Source organism: Anas acuta, chromosome Z (assembly GCF_963932015.1).
Source record: "Anas acuta chromosome Z, bAnaAcu1.1, whole genome shotgun sequence".
Classification (NCBI taxonomy): Eukaryota; Metazoa; Chordata; class Aves; order Anseriformes; family Anatidae; genus Anas; species Anas acuta.
This window is the reverse complement of record NC_089017.1, coordinates 22,057,793-22,071,100: the sequence shown is the minus strand read 5'-3', so window position 1 is coordinate 22,071,100 and position 13,308 is coordinate 22,057,793. Positions and strand designations below refer to the sequence as shown.

General features: G+C 39.4%; 1 protein-coding gene across 6 annotated transcripts in view; it reads left to right on the top strand.

Annotated features, from left to right (window-relative positions):
- ARHGEF28 (Rho guanine nucleotide exchange factor 28) overlaps nucleotides 1–13,308 on the top strand; it is a 127,198-nt gene that overhangs the window by 59,512 nt on the left and 54,378 nt on the right. The window lies entirely within an intron of this gene.

The following is a 13,308-nucleotide window of genomic DNA, read 5'->3' as shown; positions in this document are numbered from 1 at the left end:
AATTATCTTTTCCCTGTATCTGTTATTCATCAGAAGTAAGGGAGACCATGAAGAATAAGATGAGAAAGAGGCACTGCAATACTTAAATGATTGGAGATGTGCTGAAGAAGTTCAGGAAGATGGATTTGCAGTGGAAGGAGGCTTTTTTTTTTTTTTTTAAGACAGTTTTTTTTTGGAAATGTGACGGGTTTGAAAATTGCAGAGAAAAATACTAGCTGAAGAAAACTGCAGAGTTATTGATGCAGCTGTCTTTTAATGACTGTGGCATTTATACTGTGCCCTTTTTCACTGAAGTTCTCAGATCTTTATGGTGCTTCTTTTACTGAGCAAAACCTTTGCGTAGTTCCTTGCACCTTGCAGAACAGACACTTAACCTGGATCTGGTCTGTCAGAACCCTTCCAGAAACAACCTTTAAACAACATATAGCTGATTTTTTGTTGTTGTTTGTTGCGTTAGATAAAACATTTTCATGTTTGTTTAAACTGTCTATAAACAACTGAGTGTTGAAGATAGCTGAATAGTTGAGAGCTAGAGAAGATGTGGGAAGGAAAATCTTCCTGGGATGTAAGCCTCAACTGAGCTTAATTAAAAAGCTGTGGAGAAATCTGGAAGAAGAAGCATTAAGCAGTAAAACAAGCTTGTTCTTGTTTCTTGGAGTTTCCTCCACTCTTCATTTTCTGAGACATTATAATTCAAGTTAACCTCAAAAGGAAGACAGAAAGAAAAATGAACAAGCTACAAACATGTGCTGTCTGGCTTCCCAGAACTTGTCCTCCTCCTCTGCCTAAAATCCAAAACAAATTTGCTCAACAAAATAATCCTTCAAAAAGAGGCTCTTTTTTCTGATGTTTAAATAAGCTCTTTTGCCTGTCTTCTGCCCAGTCTCATTTCACACTAACGTAAATAAACAATCTGGGATATATCTAATGTCAAGCTACTCTTTAAATATGAAATGTATTCCAGAACTATATTGTGAAGAGAACAGTTGCAGTCTTGAAAATGCACAAATGATCACATTTCTCAGCTTTCCTCCTCCTTGAGAAGCAGCCCTTCCCTTGAAATCTTCCCTGAAACATGGAAAATTGAATGTTTAATGAATCGGGTCTTTGGTGAACTTTTTGGCTGCTCAGGTTGCCAGTGTAATTGTAGACTCAACAACCAAGTCATTGGCAAAACTTCAGTATGAGTGAGGTCCAATTCAAACTTTGGTGTGCTTTCATGTATGGCCACGTGTGTTGTCTGCAGTACTGGGACTTGCACAGGACTTGTGGAGCAGAAACCAGGAAGAAATTTCTGTTTATCCTAGCCCTTAATTCTCAAGCATTTGCAAATAAACTCAGGAGACCTTTTCATCAAGATATGAGACAAACAGCAATGAGCTTTCTGTCCACAGTTGGACTGCATATCCCTGCTACCCTTTTGATGTGAGTAGATGCTGGACAAGGAGAGTATTTAGTCAAATTGTTTCACTATGTACGTTGCTGGAACTGCTTAGTGGTTGTTTCAGCAGTCAGGGCATACTGACCGCTGTCACATGAAAGTAGTATTAATGAGCTTGTTACCCAAACTGAAATTGTTATCCTAAACAACCAGGTGAATATATACATATATATATATATATATATATATATATATATATATATATATATATTTAAAAAAAGAAAGCATATCTTATTGATATATATATTATATACATATATATTATATACATATCAATATATATTATTATTACACACATATATAAAATATATATCATATATTGTAGATATTTTATACATATGTATATATGTGTGTATATATATATATATATATATATATTTAAAAAAAAAAAAAAGAAAGCATATCCAGTGAGTCATGAACCAGATTTCAGAAAGCTCTGGATCTGAAGAACACTGTGAAACCATAATATCAGTACAGTAAACTGGCCAATGTTGTAGCATTTGGGACAAAGCCTGAAATAATGCTTTTTGTCCAGTGGCTCTTTGCAGCTAGAATGACTCAGGGTTGAGCAGAGGTAGCGCTTTGCCTCAGTTTTGTAAGCTCTGAGCTCTTCTTCATCCCAGTCTCTTGGGTGTTATCCAGAGATTTTGCAGTACTAGTATTGTTTATGCAAACCTGGTTCTCTTATATTCTTAAAGGTGAATTGTTCCTTTAGCAAAGAAATACAAAGCAGTTGCTTTTCAAAGGGAAGATAATTATTACCAGTAGATCTTTGTGGAATGATGCACCTTTCATTGACTGTCATAAACATGGTATTTTTAACATGAAAACATTATTCTCATTAAATCCATTCTAACTGAAGTTGTCTTTGTTGTTTCAAAGAAAAAATGTGCAGAACAGCCTTAAAAAATACTTTTATAATTCACATTGTAATTAGAAATACACCTGCAAGTGAGTAGCTGAAGAGTTAGATAAAAAATGTAGATGTTATGGCCTCCTTCAGTCTGGATCATTTACGACACTGTGAGTCTATGTGCACTGTCTGGAGTTAGTAAAAGGATATATCCCTGGGGAAATAAATGCAATGGAACATAAAAATGCTTGGACTGGCAATCTAGCTTAAAGTGAACCAGAATGCAGTGCACGCAAACTGGCTCTGCTTCTTCTGTCGTCTGCTGCGACTTGAGTGCTTCAGTAAACTCTTATTTGTGTACAACAGCATTTTTAGAGACAGGTCAGGTGGCCTGCCACTCTCACTGGGGTCTCTGTGAAGCTGTAGCATCTTGGTTCATCGTCAGACTACTGCGCAAGAAATTGCACAAATAAATAAAAGAAAAAATCAACCCAAATTTATAGCACCACATCTTTATTTTTATGTTTTATTTATGAAAGGTGGAGAATGCTTGCAAGTATTTCATGTAGGAGATGAGAGGACTGAGGGCTCAGGGCCATTTAACCTTATCTCAGGATTTACCTGGCTTTGATACTTACCTTCACCTAGGGCTTTTCTAGTAGAGAAAAATCTGCCTCTGTAAATGGTGGTGAGAGGAAGAGGCTCCATAATGATAAACACTGATGATCTTTCACAAGGCTGTTGCTAGCACTAACCTTTAGCATTGGTGGGGTTGAAACAGTGAAAAGCATGTGTGTTTGCTGACAAATGTGTGCAGTACAGGAAGGTTGCAATTCCCACTTCCTCTCCAGTACTTTTCCCATTCCCTGCAGTATTCCCCTTGACGGTGACGTGGGACAGGGAGTTTTGCATGCAGTTTCAATGAAAGAGACAGGTTCTACCAAATACTGTCAACATTTGGGCAGTGATGATGGCCAGTGAATGCTGCCTGAATCTTTTTGTGATCCACTGCTATGCAGTTTAAATTCCAAGTTGTTTTGTTGCTAGTGGGAGACCTTCTCAGATCTCCTCTGCTTGTGCACAAAGAAAGGAAATAAATACATCATAAAAGACAGTTCTCCAAACTGAATGAATGAATCATCCATTGGGAGCTCAGCAGTAAGAAAGATCATAAAAACGAATTGGGGAGGTCATCTGCCAAGATCTTAAGGATCTGGACTTTGTTCTGTGTTTTTCAGTGTATTCATCAATGATTTGGGAAAGGGAGATGGTGAAAAGAGAGATGTGGCAAAGTTTTCTGACAATTCCAGTATAAACTTCTATAAAAAAGACCCAGGTGTTTGGCAGAGAAGAGAGGTGGTAAAGATTTTTTATATTTTTTTCATGACAAGCTGTCTTATGGGAACTGTGATGCTGTCACTGGCAGTGATCTTCACAATCACCATATAATTGCTGTGGGCAGGTGGAAAGAACATTTGGGTTGGGGTGTGCTTGGTGTGTGGGAACTGGCTGGTAGCACTTTGCTTTCAGTCACCTTTAATTCACATTTGCTGAATTTTCAAAACAGCGATTACTGTCAGGTAATGTAGATATTTTGTCCAGGTACATTGGCAGGTCCTTTCTGTGACCTTAGACAAACAGTGGAGTGAAGATGGTAGAAAAGTCACATGGACCTGTGGGTCACAGAGGTTGGTAGAGAAAAGCGTGTAGCCTTTTCTATGCTATCTTTCCTTGTCAAAGTCTTCTCCACAGTTTTGGGAAATGAACTCTGCTGGTCCTGGGACAGAATGAAGCTGGTGGAAATCAACTTTGTCCCTAATGTTGGTGAGGACTGCTCAGAGCAAACCGGGGAGGGCATTTCTGTCAAAACCATTGCTCATGCAGTTCTCAACACCCACACCCTATGTAGACCATCACCAGTCCTGTTTCTGGGGTCATTAGCCCTGTAGATCTGTTCTCCATCTGGGAACGGGGCACCTAACTCAAAGGGATCTTCTCTTTCTGGCCTGCCAGGGAGCTAACTACCAGCTATGGGGCTGGTTCAGCAGTGTTTCAGCAGAGGGAGACCACATCCCCCACACCACTTCACTATGAGGCTGTCCTCTAAGTGCCTTGGGGAGGTGATGGTGCTGTTCCATGGAAACTGTAAATGTTGGTGACATTCCTGTACTTCCTTCCGTCTTGCCACGAGCAGAGGGAGCGGTCAGACAATAGACAATAGACTGTAATATCTCTGAAAAACATTTATATCGTATGGGTGTGTTTTGGCAAGCGTTAGGTGAAAGAATTTAAAGCATTGCATTAGTATTTATCAAAAGCATTAGCCTTAGGTAATGCACACAAAAAACATTTGTTCTTTATCTTCACATCTATACGTTGGTATACATAATTGAAAACATTTTACATGGAAAGTAAGGTTAATATTTTCCAGCTAGAAAGCACCTTTTATCTTATAAGCTGCCAATTCTCTATGCCAGCTGCATGCAAATACCACTGCTGAAATGCTGCCACTTTGGAAATGATGAGTGGGAGGTGAGATGTAGATTGGATCATCCCCCAAAGTGCAAGAATGGGGAGAAAAATATTTTTAGCCATAGATTGGAAGGCAAAGCAAAACCCGTCTTCATGGCAGAAAAGCAGCATGAGGTCTTCTGAAGAAAGGACTTCTACAAGCCAGAAAAAAAAATAAATCTTTCATAGGGCCTGAACAAAGCAAATAATGTGACTGGTATTCAATTAGCCCTTCAGAAATAGTTGGTTAAGGTTGATAATTTATCTGCACTTTCAGAATGCAATTGACAAATTCTCATGCAAGATTCTGTTCAGGGGAGATTGCAGTAAGCATATAAAAAGCCTAAGATTTGCCCAAGAAATAGAGAATAAATAGCAGCAGTAAATGATCAGGTCTTTATCACAGCAGAAGTTTAAAAGCTGGATTCTCCAAGAATTATGTAATAGGATTGCAGTTTAAAAATTACTTAACAGTCCTCAATTACTCATTTATGTTTGGAGGTTCTAAATTAACACTGCTAGTTTAAGGGCAGGCAATAGCTGAAACAGTCAGTGAAAGCATTTATGAAACATACAGAGGTCATTCAGAAAAGTAAATATCTTGGCATATAAAATAGTTTATTGCCATTTAATACATCAGCTGCATGTCCACGCTGTGAGAGTTTTGTTCAGTTCTCATTGTTTCTCTCTGGACTAACTATAGATAAAACAGATAAAAGGAAGATCTGTCGAAGTGAAGAAGTATATTTTTCTTGATCATATAAAGTTGAGTGAAAAAGTCAGAATTGGCCAATGTAGAGAAAAGGAAAACAAAAACAAAAAAAACATTCCTCATCACGAATGAAAGAGTAATTGCCTAAATTGAAAGTTGAGGAGTTTTAAAGCCAGTGTAAAACTTATAGTGCTCTTTAAATATGAACACCAGTTTGCCCACAGAGCACTGCCCTGAGTACGTCTGAAATTGAGGCTTGTATTCAGGTTGTCATTAAATATATCTGGTGATAAAGAGAGCTTGGCTAGGGAAAGATGTTGTGTACAGGGAAAATCTTTTGTGTTGGAGCAGCTGGAAAGACATTTCCTAAGCAAACAAGTTACCCAGTAAATATGCTCCATCCTTTCCTCTTTTTTTCGTTTAACTGTGGCCACAACTGGTGAGTGGGGGCAGGCCGGGGTGCAGGTGCGCAGGAGAATGTCCGCCCCTGCGTTCCCGTGGGCCCAGGGGATCCATCAGTGCCGCTCGAACCTGACATTCCAGCGAGCAGAGATGTTTTGAAGTGGATGCTTAAACCGTGGATTTATATCCTCCCTGTATTTTCAGTTATCCATTGTCTGCTGTGATTCCCTGGGGCTGTTAATTATATATATAAATCAAACAAAGTCAATGGGAGTGTCTAATATTTAAAGTGAAAGTCTAAGGCTTCCAGCGTCTGGGGCAAATTACTCTTTCCAGGCCTAACAAAGCTGGCAGGACTTCAGTTAAGGGAAGGGCAGAACAATGATCTGCTTCAATTGTGTTTTATGTAATTTGTGCACTTTATGAAGTGCTCATATAATAATTATTTTATCCCTGAAAACCTGATAGATACTTTTATAATAAGCTTTGAATTAAATTTGCATTTGAATCGCATGATCTTCTTTCAACAAATACATTGTTATCTCCGACTGCAATGTGGATTGAGGAATCACTTGAAACATAATACAGAAGTAGCGCTGCAGACCTCAGCAGCCTGAAAAATAATTGAAGTGAAGTAAGGAATGTTAACAAGCTCAAATGTCATCATCTTCCAAAAACTGACATTTAAGCTGATCCACATTCCCTCTCCTCCTTTATGTGGAACACAAAAACGCATGCATTGTGGGGTAACTAAAAGAAATGTTTGGCGGAGCTGGTTAAGAAACAGTGGACATGTTATTTTTGTATTAGCTCTTGTATAGCCACATTCGAGCCTGTTTAAAAAATGTAGTTTGTGTAGTGTAAAGATGTTGGGGGAAGGGATAATGAGTTCCTACTGAATACTAATTGCCTGTGAGTTGTTCAGGGAGACTGTATAAGAATGGAGGATTTGTTGTAAATTAGTCACTAGCTGTATTGTGCATTGCTATGAGGTTAGACTAGTGCTGTAAAGGTGCCAGCTCTACAAAATCCTTATGATTCACTGTCTCACTTGGTGACTGTGTGATGGAGAAAACACTATTCAGACTAAATATTATTGGAAAGAGAGCTCCTCTAATGACATTGTAATCTTTCTGTATAACACTTAAGCTTTATGCTCATTTGAGCTAGAAAGATGGGAGCGACAGGCTTTTGAGTGGGTTATCTCTGCTTTCCAGCTGCAACATCCCAAGGTCTGCCAAAGTCAAAAACACTGAGAGGGGAGGCATTTCTCCGCAGTTATAAAGGGTCCAGCAGGTAGACTAGTTTTCTTAGTTTACTGTTAATCTTTTGCTTCTTCGCTCCCAGCGTTTTGCTTGTCCTCAGTTTGAGACTCTTGTAAATCCTAGCTTTAACGTGGAAATGAAGCTTTGAAAAACCTTACACTGGTTTGTTTACTTTTGAGACATATTTTCTCATTCCTTACTCAGCTCCTATTGTTTTCATTTACATCAAAATGGAAAGGTGAGTTAATGATTCATTGGCACACAATGACCTTTCAAATAGCTCTGGACCACGATGCAACAGCTCCACTCGAAGCTCTCATACTTTAACCTCCTTGATTCTGCCTTAATATTTGCAGCCTGATCTGTCTACATGCCTGGACGCCTGAAGAGAGCAAACATTTACAGCTTTTCCCTCCCCTGTGTTTAGTGGGCAATTTGATCCTTCTTTGTCCATTCCTTTATTTTACATCACTCTTAGACTTGACTTGCAATTGAGAACAACAAAGTGCAACTTTGAGAATCTGCTCTCTGCTTATTGAGCAAAAAAATGGACTCAGACTCTGATTCACCTTTTAATTACTCTTGGCCTTCCCTACCTAAAATGCGGATTCGAAGAAGGGCATCCAAACAAGGTAGAAAAAGCTGTCTTCTTTTAAATGACTCTTGCTTACTTGCTCTGCCTCTTTTTTGTTGTCTGGTTGTGTGCAGGTGGCTATCGACAGCTGTAATGAGGCAGATTTTCTTCCTTTTTGTCAAAAGTCTACCTCACTGTTAGTTATGCTTTTGTAAATAATGTTACTGAAAATTGTTGAGGAAAAAAGTGTTTTCTCCAAATTATGTACTGTTCTTTAAAATTGTTTTAATTTCTTTACTCTCTCAGGACTTATTTTCTTCAGGCTGTATGTGTTGCTCTCACTAAGCAGTTCTGGTGCCATGGGAGCTTGCAGAACGGCACTGCTGCAGCTACGCAAAGTTCTGCTAGCTACAGTTGTTTTCACTTAAGGGGAATTCTGTAACTCAAATATGTCTCAACAGCTAACAAGAGAACCTTTACAATTATGTACAGAAATATTATCAGAACGAAGAGGGAACTCTTTTGCTTTCTGTAAAAGAAAGAGATGGCAGGGTCAGTCATTCTTTGCACAGATACTGGTGCAGTTAGATATTGTCTGTCTTTGTGGAGAAGCCTCTGACAGGGAAGCATTATAAATTGTCAGTATGAGAAAATGAGTTTTAAGGAGATGGAAAGGCACCGAGCAGAAAATTTGTGTTAGGAAGAATTATCACTAAAAGCCTTAACAAGGAAATATATTTTTTCCTGCTTTTAGAAGCAAAGAAAAGAGGATGAGTGGAAAAAATGTACTTTATATTTCCTTTCATAGTTTTTTTGTTTGTTTGTTTCAGAAAGGGAAAAGAACAAATAAGAGAATCAAGATCCGTCAGTGTCATTAAAGTCAGTGAGTGAGGAGAATCATGTTGTTTACACAGGCTCAGACTTTGACCTTAACTTTTAGAGCAAAAAACGTGTACAGAATGCACTTTTTAACGTACACAGCAATTTATGAACCTTTTATTTGTGGGGAAATCTGTTATTTCCCAAGTGCAGAGGAGTTTTTGTAATGTGTATGGATGTGTACACAATCTGTAAAGAAGATGAAAAGGATTGCAAATTGTGTAGTGTGCAGTCTGTGTCTCTCATGAGTACTTGATTTATTTGTATATGTTGTAGCTATTCACCCATCCTCCATGGCACTTTGATTGTTCTTTATTTTACCTTGAGACAGCATTATTATTCTTAGATATTTTATGTGTTACAGAGCATTGTATACGCTCCTGATGTTTTCATGTTATAGTGTTGCATCTTGCTTCCTGTCTCTTTGAATAACATACCAACACATGTGGCTTGTGTGCACAGGTGATTGACTATGTTGTGTTGCTGGAGCAAGAAGATGCTCCGGGTGCACCTGTGTGTTCCAGTGGTAAATTCCAAGTGTCTGGGGTGTTGAAATCCCGGCAGCAAGTAAGGTGGGAGAAGCACCTCTACGAGGGGATGAGCTCTTCTCCACTTTGCTCCGGGACAGCTGTGTTGGTCGCTTCCTTTCCAGGCAGAACGTGACCTGTTTTCACATGGCCAGGTGTGGGACATGGTGCCTTGCAGCTGCGTTTCCGTCGTGTACAGCTTCGGGTCTCAGTGAACAAGGGACCCTGAGAGCTGTCTGGAGGCAGTGTGGGATTCTTCCTCCCCACCCCAAAAGTCATGAAGAGTTATGTACCTGTGTTGGGTGCTTCGGCTGATCTGGGCAATAAATGTCAGCTTCCTTCCTTCTTCCCCAAGCCCATTGTTGGTTTCACGGTCTGGGGTTTCTCTTCCCGGGAGGTAGTAAAGCTCTGCAGACTTCTGGTGGGAAATTCAAAAGCTGAAATTCTTGAATGCTACTTTGCATTATGTACATCAGTGTTTTCAAATTTTAAGTTTCTCACCCCAAGTTCAGCATTTGTCCCTGCTTGGAGACCTCTCAGGCTTCACAAGACAGAGCACACTAAGAAACCAAGCATACTCTGTTTTGGAAATGTAGTTTTTGCATTTTGGTGTTGTACAAACTTATTTTTGCCTTTATACTCATTGATTTACTGCAAACAGCTACAGTACCTGCTTCAGAGAGGGTGGTGAGGGCTGTGAATCCCATGGTGGATGAGGTTGCTCTCTTCTTATCCAGGTTTAGGTGACAAAAATCAAAGGTGATGATTAAAAAGTGCCTTTATCGTCTGTTTTTCTTAGTGGCTACTGTAGCATCACGTCTGGAACATCCTGGATAAGATTTCTAGCATACAGCTGCCTGATTGTGTTTCCCATATACATCATGGAGACAGTGCTTTAGTTTTCCGCTCCACAGATTCAGGACACTTAAATGTCACGTTCAGGCTTGTGACAACAGCACCTCAAAGCCTACCTCACTTTATGCACAGTGCAGTGCTGTTCTCATGTGCTTGTTTAATTTTACTCCCAGGAGTGGTTGCATTGTCTGAATGGAGCACTAAGACTCCCAGGCTAGGAATGAAGATACCCGGTTGAAAGTAATCATACAGTCCACATCTCCAAATATGCATATTGCTTTTTCGGTGCCTTGTCAGGAATTTGTGGACTTCTGTGAAATTCAGGTGACCACCTCTGGATTTAGAGGAACATTACCATAGTCCTACATGACCCATGCATTTAGTTATCTGCATTTCTTCTCTGACTTCATACCTCTCTTACTTCCAGTTACACATTAACCCCTATTTGGACTGCTGGGGGTAAATGTGATGAGCTGTCTGAAAACTATTCATTGCATCTAGAGAGGGGAATTTGTAATTTCTTTCCTGGCTCTCAGCTTGGTCACACTGATGTACTTCACTTCCCTTTTACTATGTGCCTTCTCAGAAAATTTAAGTTTTGATTTTTGTGGTAAAAGTCAGTATTATGAACTTGGTCATAATACTGGTTTGGACCATTTTCCAAAACAGGTCATTCAAGGCTATACATCTTCTTATGCCAGTATTAAGCATGTTTTAAATTACTGCCATGATGATCACGTGTTTTCTAAAGTTAAAGTATTTTCACGAGCTTTTGTGCCTGTTAAAATGTGCAGCTTTTGCTGAATAACTTTGATGACAACATGACATAACAAAAGATGTAGAGAACTTGTGCCTAGTCATTTGGTGGTCCATGTCTTTTATTTTATCCATGTTTGGAGATTATCCTTCCAAGCACTGTGGCTTTTGTTCACCTGCATCTAAACAATGCATACATCTTACATACATCTTACCAGGCAGATGGCAGAGATCCACATGCTCTGTTAAAGGGAGACATGCCTTTATTTTATTCCCTTTTGGTGGCTGTGGCACAGTATACAGTCAGAGCATTCAGCTCTGAGAAGGAGGATCAGCTTGGTGAGGCGTGCTTGCTGGGTTGTTTCAGCAGCAGAGAGCTGGGGCTATTCTGTGTCATATTTAGATCGTGTTTTCCTTAATAAGCATCCTGAAGTCCATTACCAACACTTTTCAGAGCTAGATCTCTTTGGGACACCTTCATTGCCAAAAGAGATGCCAGTCTTAATGTCTCTTCATACACCGTGCTGGAATTTGCATCTGCAATGGGAATAACAACGCCTTTGACTGGGTAGGGTGGGGGATATTTATGAGATACTGTTTGAAAATACACTTAATCAATACTCCTAACCTTTCAAATAACAACAACAAAAGGCCATTCTGGGCTTTAACACTGTCACCAAGTGCAGTGAACTATTACTACCTGCTGTCATTTTAAACTGGTGAAAGGTATTGATGGCCCCTGTAAAACTGATGATGACTCGTAACTGTTCATTATGCAGGCTGTTAGCATAACAATTAGCGGGGCTCCAGGAATTCAGTGCATGATGTGGAAATTCCTTATGGTTTTGTCCCCCTTTAAACTAAGCTGGCCTTTCCAGTAGAAATAAGTTACTTGTAATTAATAATGCTCTCCCCTGCATTCAGCAAAGTCTTGAAATGCTTTTCTGGTTAACACAGTTAGTGCAATATGGTCATCACTTCATGTATGTTTGAAATCTGAGGGCGAAGTGGGTAAGGAAGTTCAGTGGAATCGTGCTGCATCACAAAGCCCCAAATACCCTGCTTTCTTTCACCTTTTCACTTAAAACTCTGGTGAATATTTAGAGGCATGTTTAACAGCAGACTGGTTGGGGGTATATAATTGAACCTCCTTCAGTGAGCACAGGAGCCAAATGCCACCCTTCCAGCTGTACCCACCAGGCTCATACCTGGGGGAGGCAGTGGAGACAGTGAATGCACAAGAGGCAATGTAGAGCTTAATATGTTTTTCTTCAGTGGTTGTTGGTTTAAGATCAGCACTCGGAAAACTTCGCTTGCTACAAGAAAGCACTGCCTGTTTTGCCAAATCACATTTCCTTATGATTTTAGCTGCCAAAGTCTGATGAATTGCTGTAGAAAACAATGGTTTACACTATTTATAAACAAAGACTTCAGGATTTTGGCAGACATAAGGAAATGGTTTGTAGCTTTAGCAAGTCTCAAGATGGCAGTCACTAAAATCATGTTAAAAATCCTACAGGAGGGAAGAAGCAAAATGAGAGATATAAGGATGTTTTTAATGGTATGAGATCCCACAAAGCCTGCCAGGACTAGAAACAAAATAGTTCATAGTGTGCCATTTCTAAATGGGAATTTCCAGTTTTCTCTAAGTATAGAGCTTACTGTTCATGGGCTTTTATGAGATAGGATCTTAAAATTAAATAAAAGCTGTGGTGTAGCGTTGCATTTTTGGCCATTGTCCAGGATTTTTTTTTTTAAGGAATTAATGTCCCAGATCTTGTCAAGCGTAGTTTCTAATCCAGTGTTTTGTAACTCTTCTTGCAATCTGATGGCCATAGGCACGGTGTCTTCCAGAAGCAGTTCTAGAAATATATCTTATATACCTGTTTTCACACTCTATGGAACTGGACTGGCTCCCACTTTGTGAAACTTTGCGCCTTCTACAATCAGAAGATACTATGAGGCATTGATGACCAGATCAGGTGCTAGGTTGGTGCATGCTCCTCATACTCAAAAGCAGCTTCAAGAGATCTGTGCCAACAGGACAGATTGACAGTTTCTATAGCACTTGGTTGGGTTTTCTGCTGCTCAGAACTCTGAAATACTGAGTCAGCACACACAGCTTTCTGTAATATCTACAGTCACAAACACACTATAGAAATATAAGTCCTGAAATTCTGATAAAGATTGTTCGCTGTTGAAACTGGTTGTTTATCTTTTCAGTAGCAAAAGCAGATCAGGTACAGTCTTCATCCCAAACATTGTGTTCACAGACCAAACCTTAATTGATTTCTGTCACCCTGTAAAGACACTATCAGTAGTATTTTGTTTATCTCTATCTTAAAATTTTGTTGCTGTTTGTCTGTTTGTTTTAATAACAGTAATTTACTTCACTGGTTTAAGATTATGTTGCTCCCAGCAGGCAGAATGCTTTGTCAAAGTCATTATTTGGCTGCAAATGGACTGTATTCTGTTCGCATAATGCATCTGATGTTAGATATTTAACATATAGGCCAGAATCCTACATATTTCA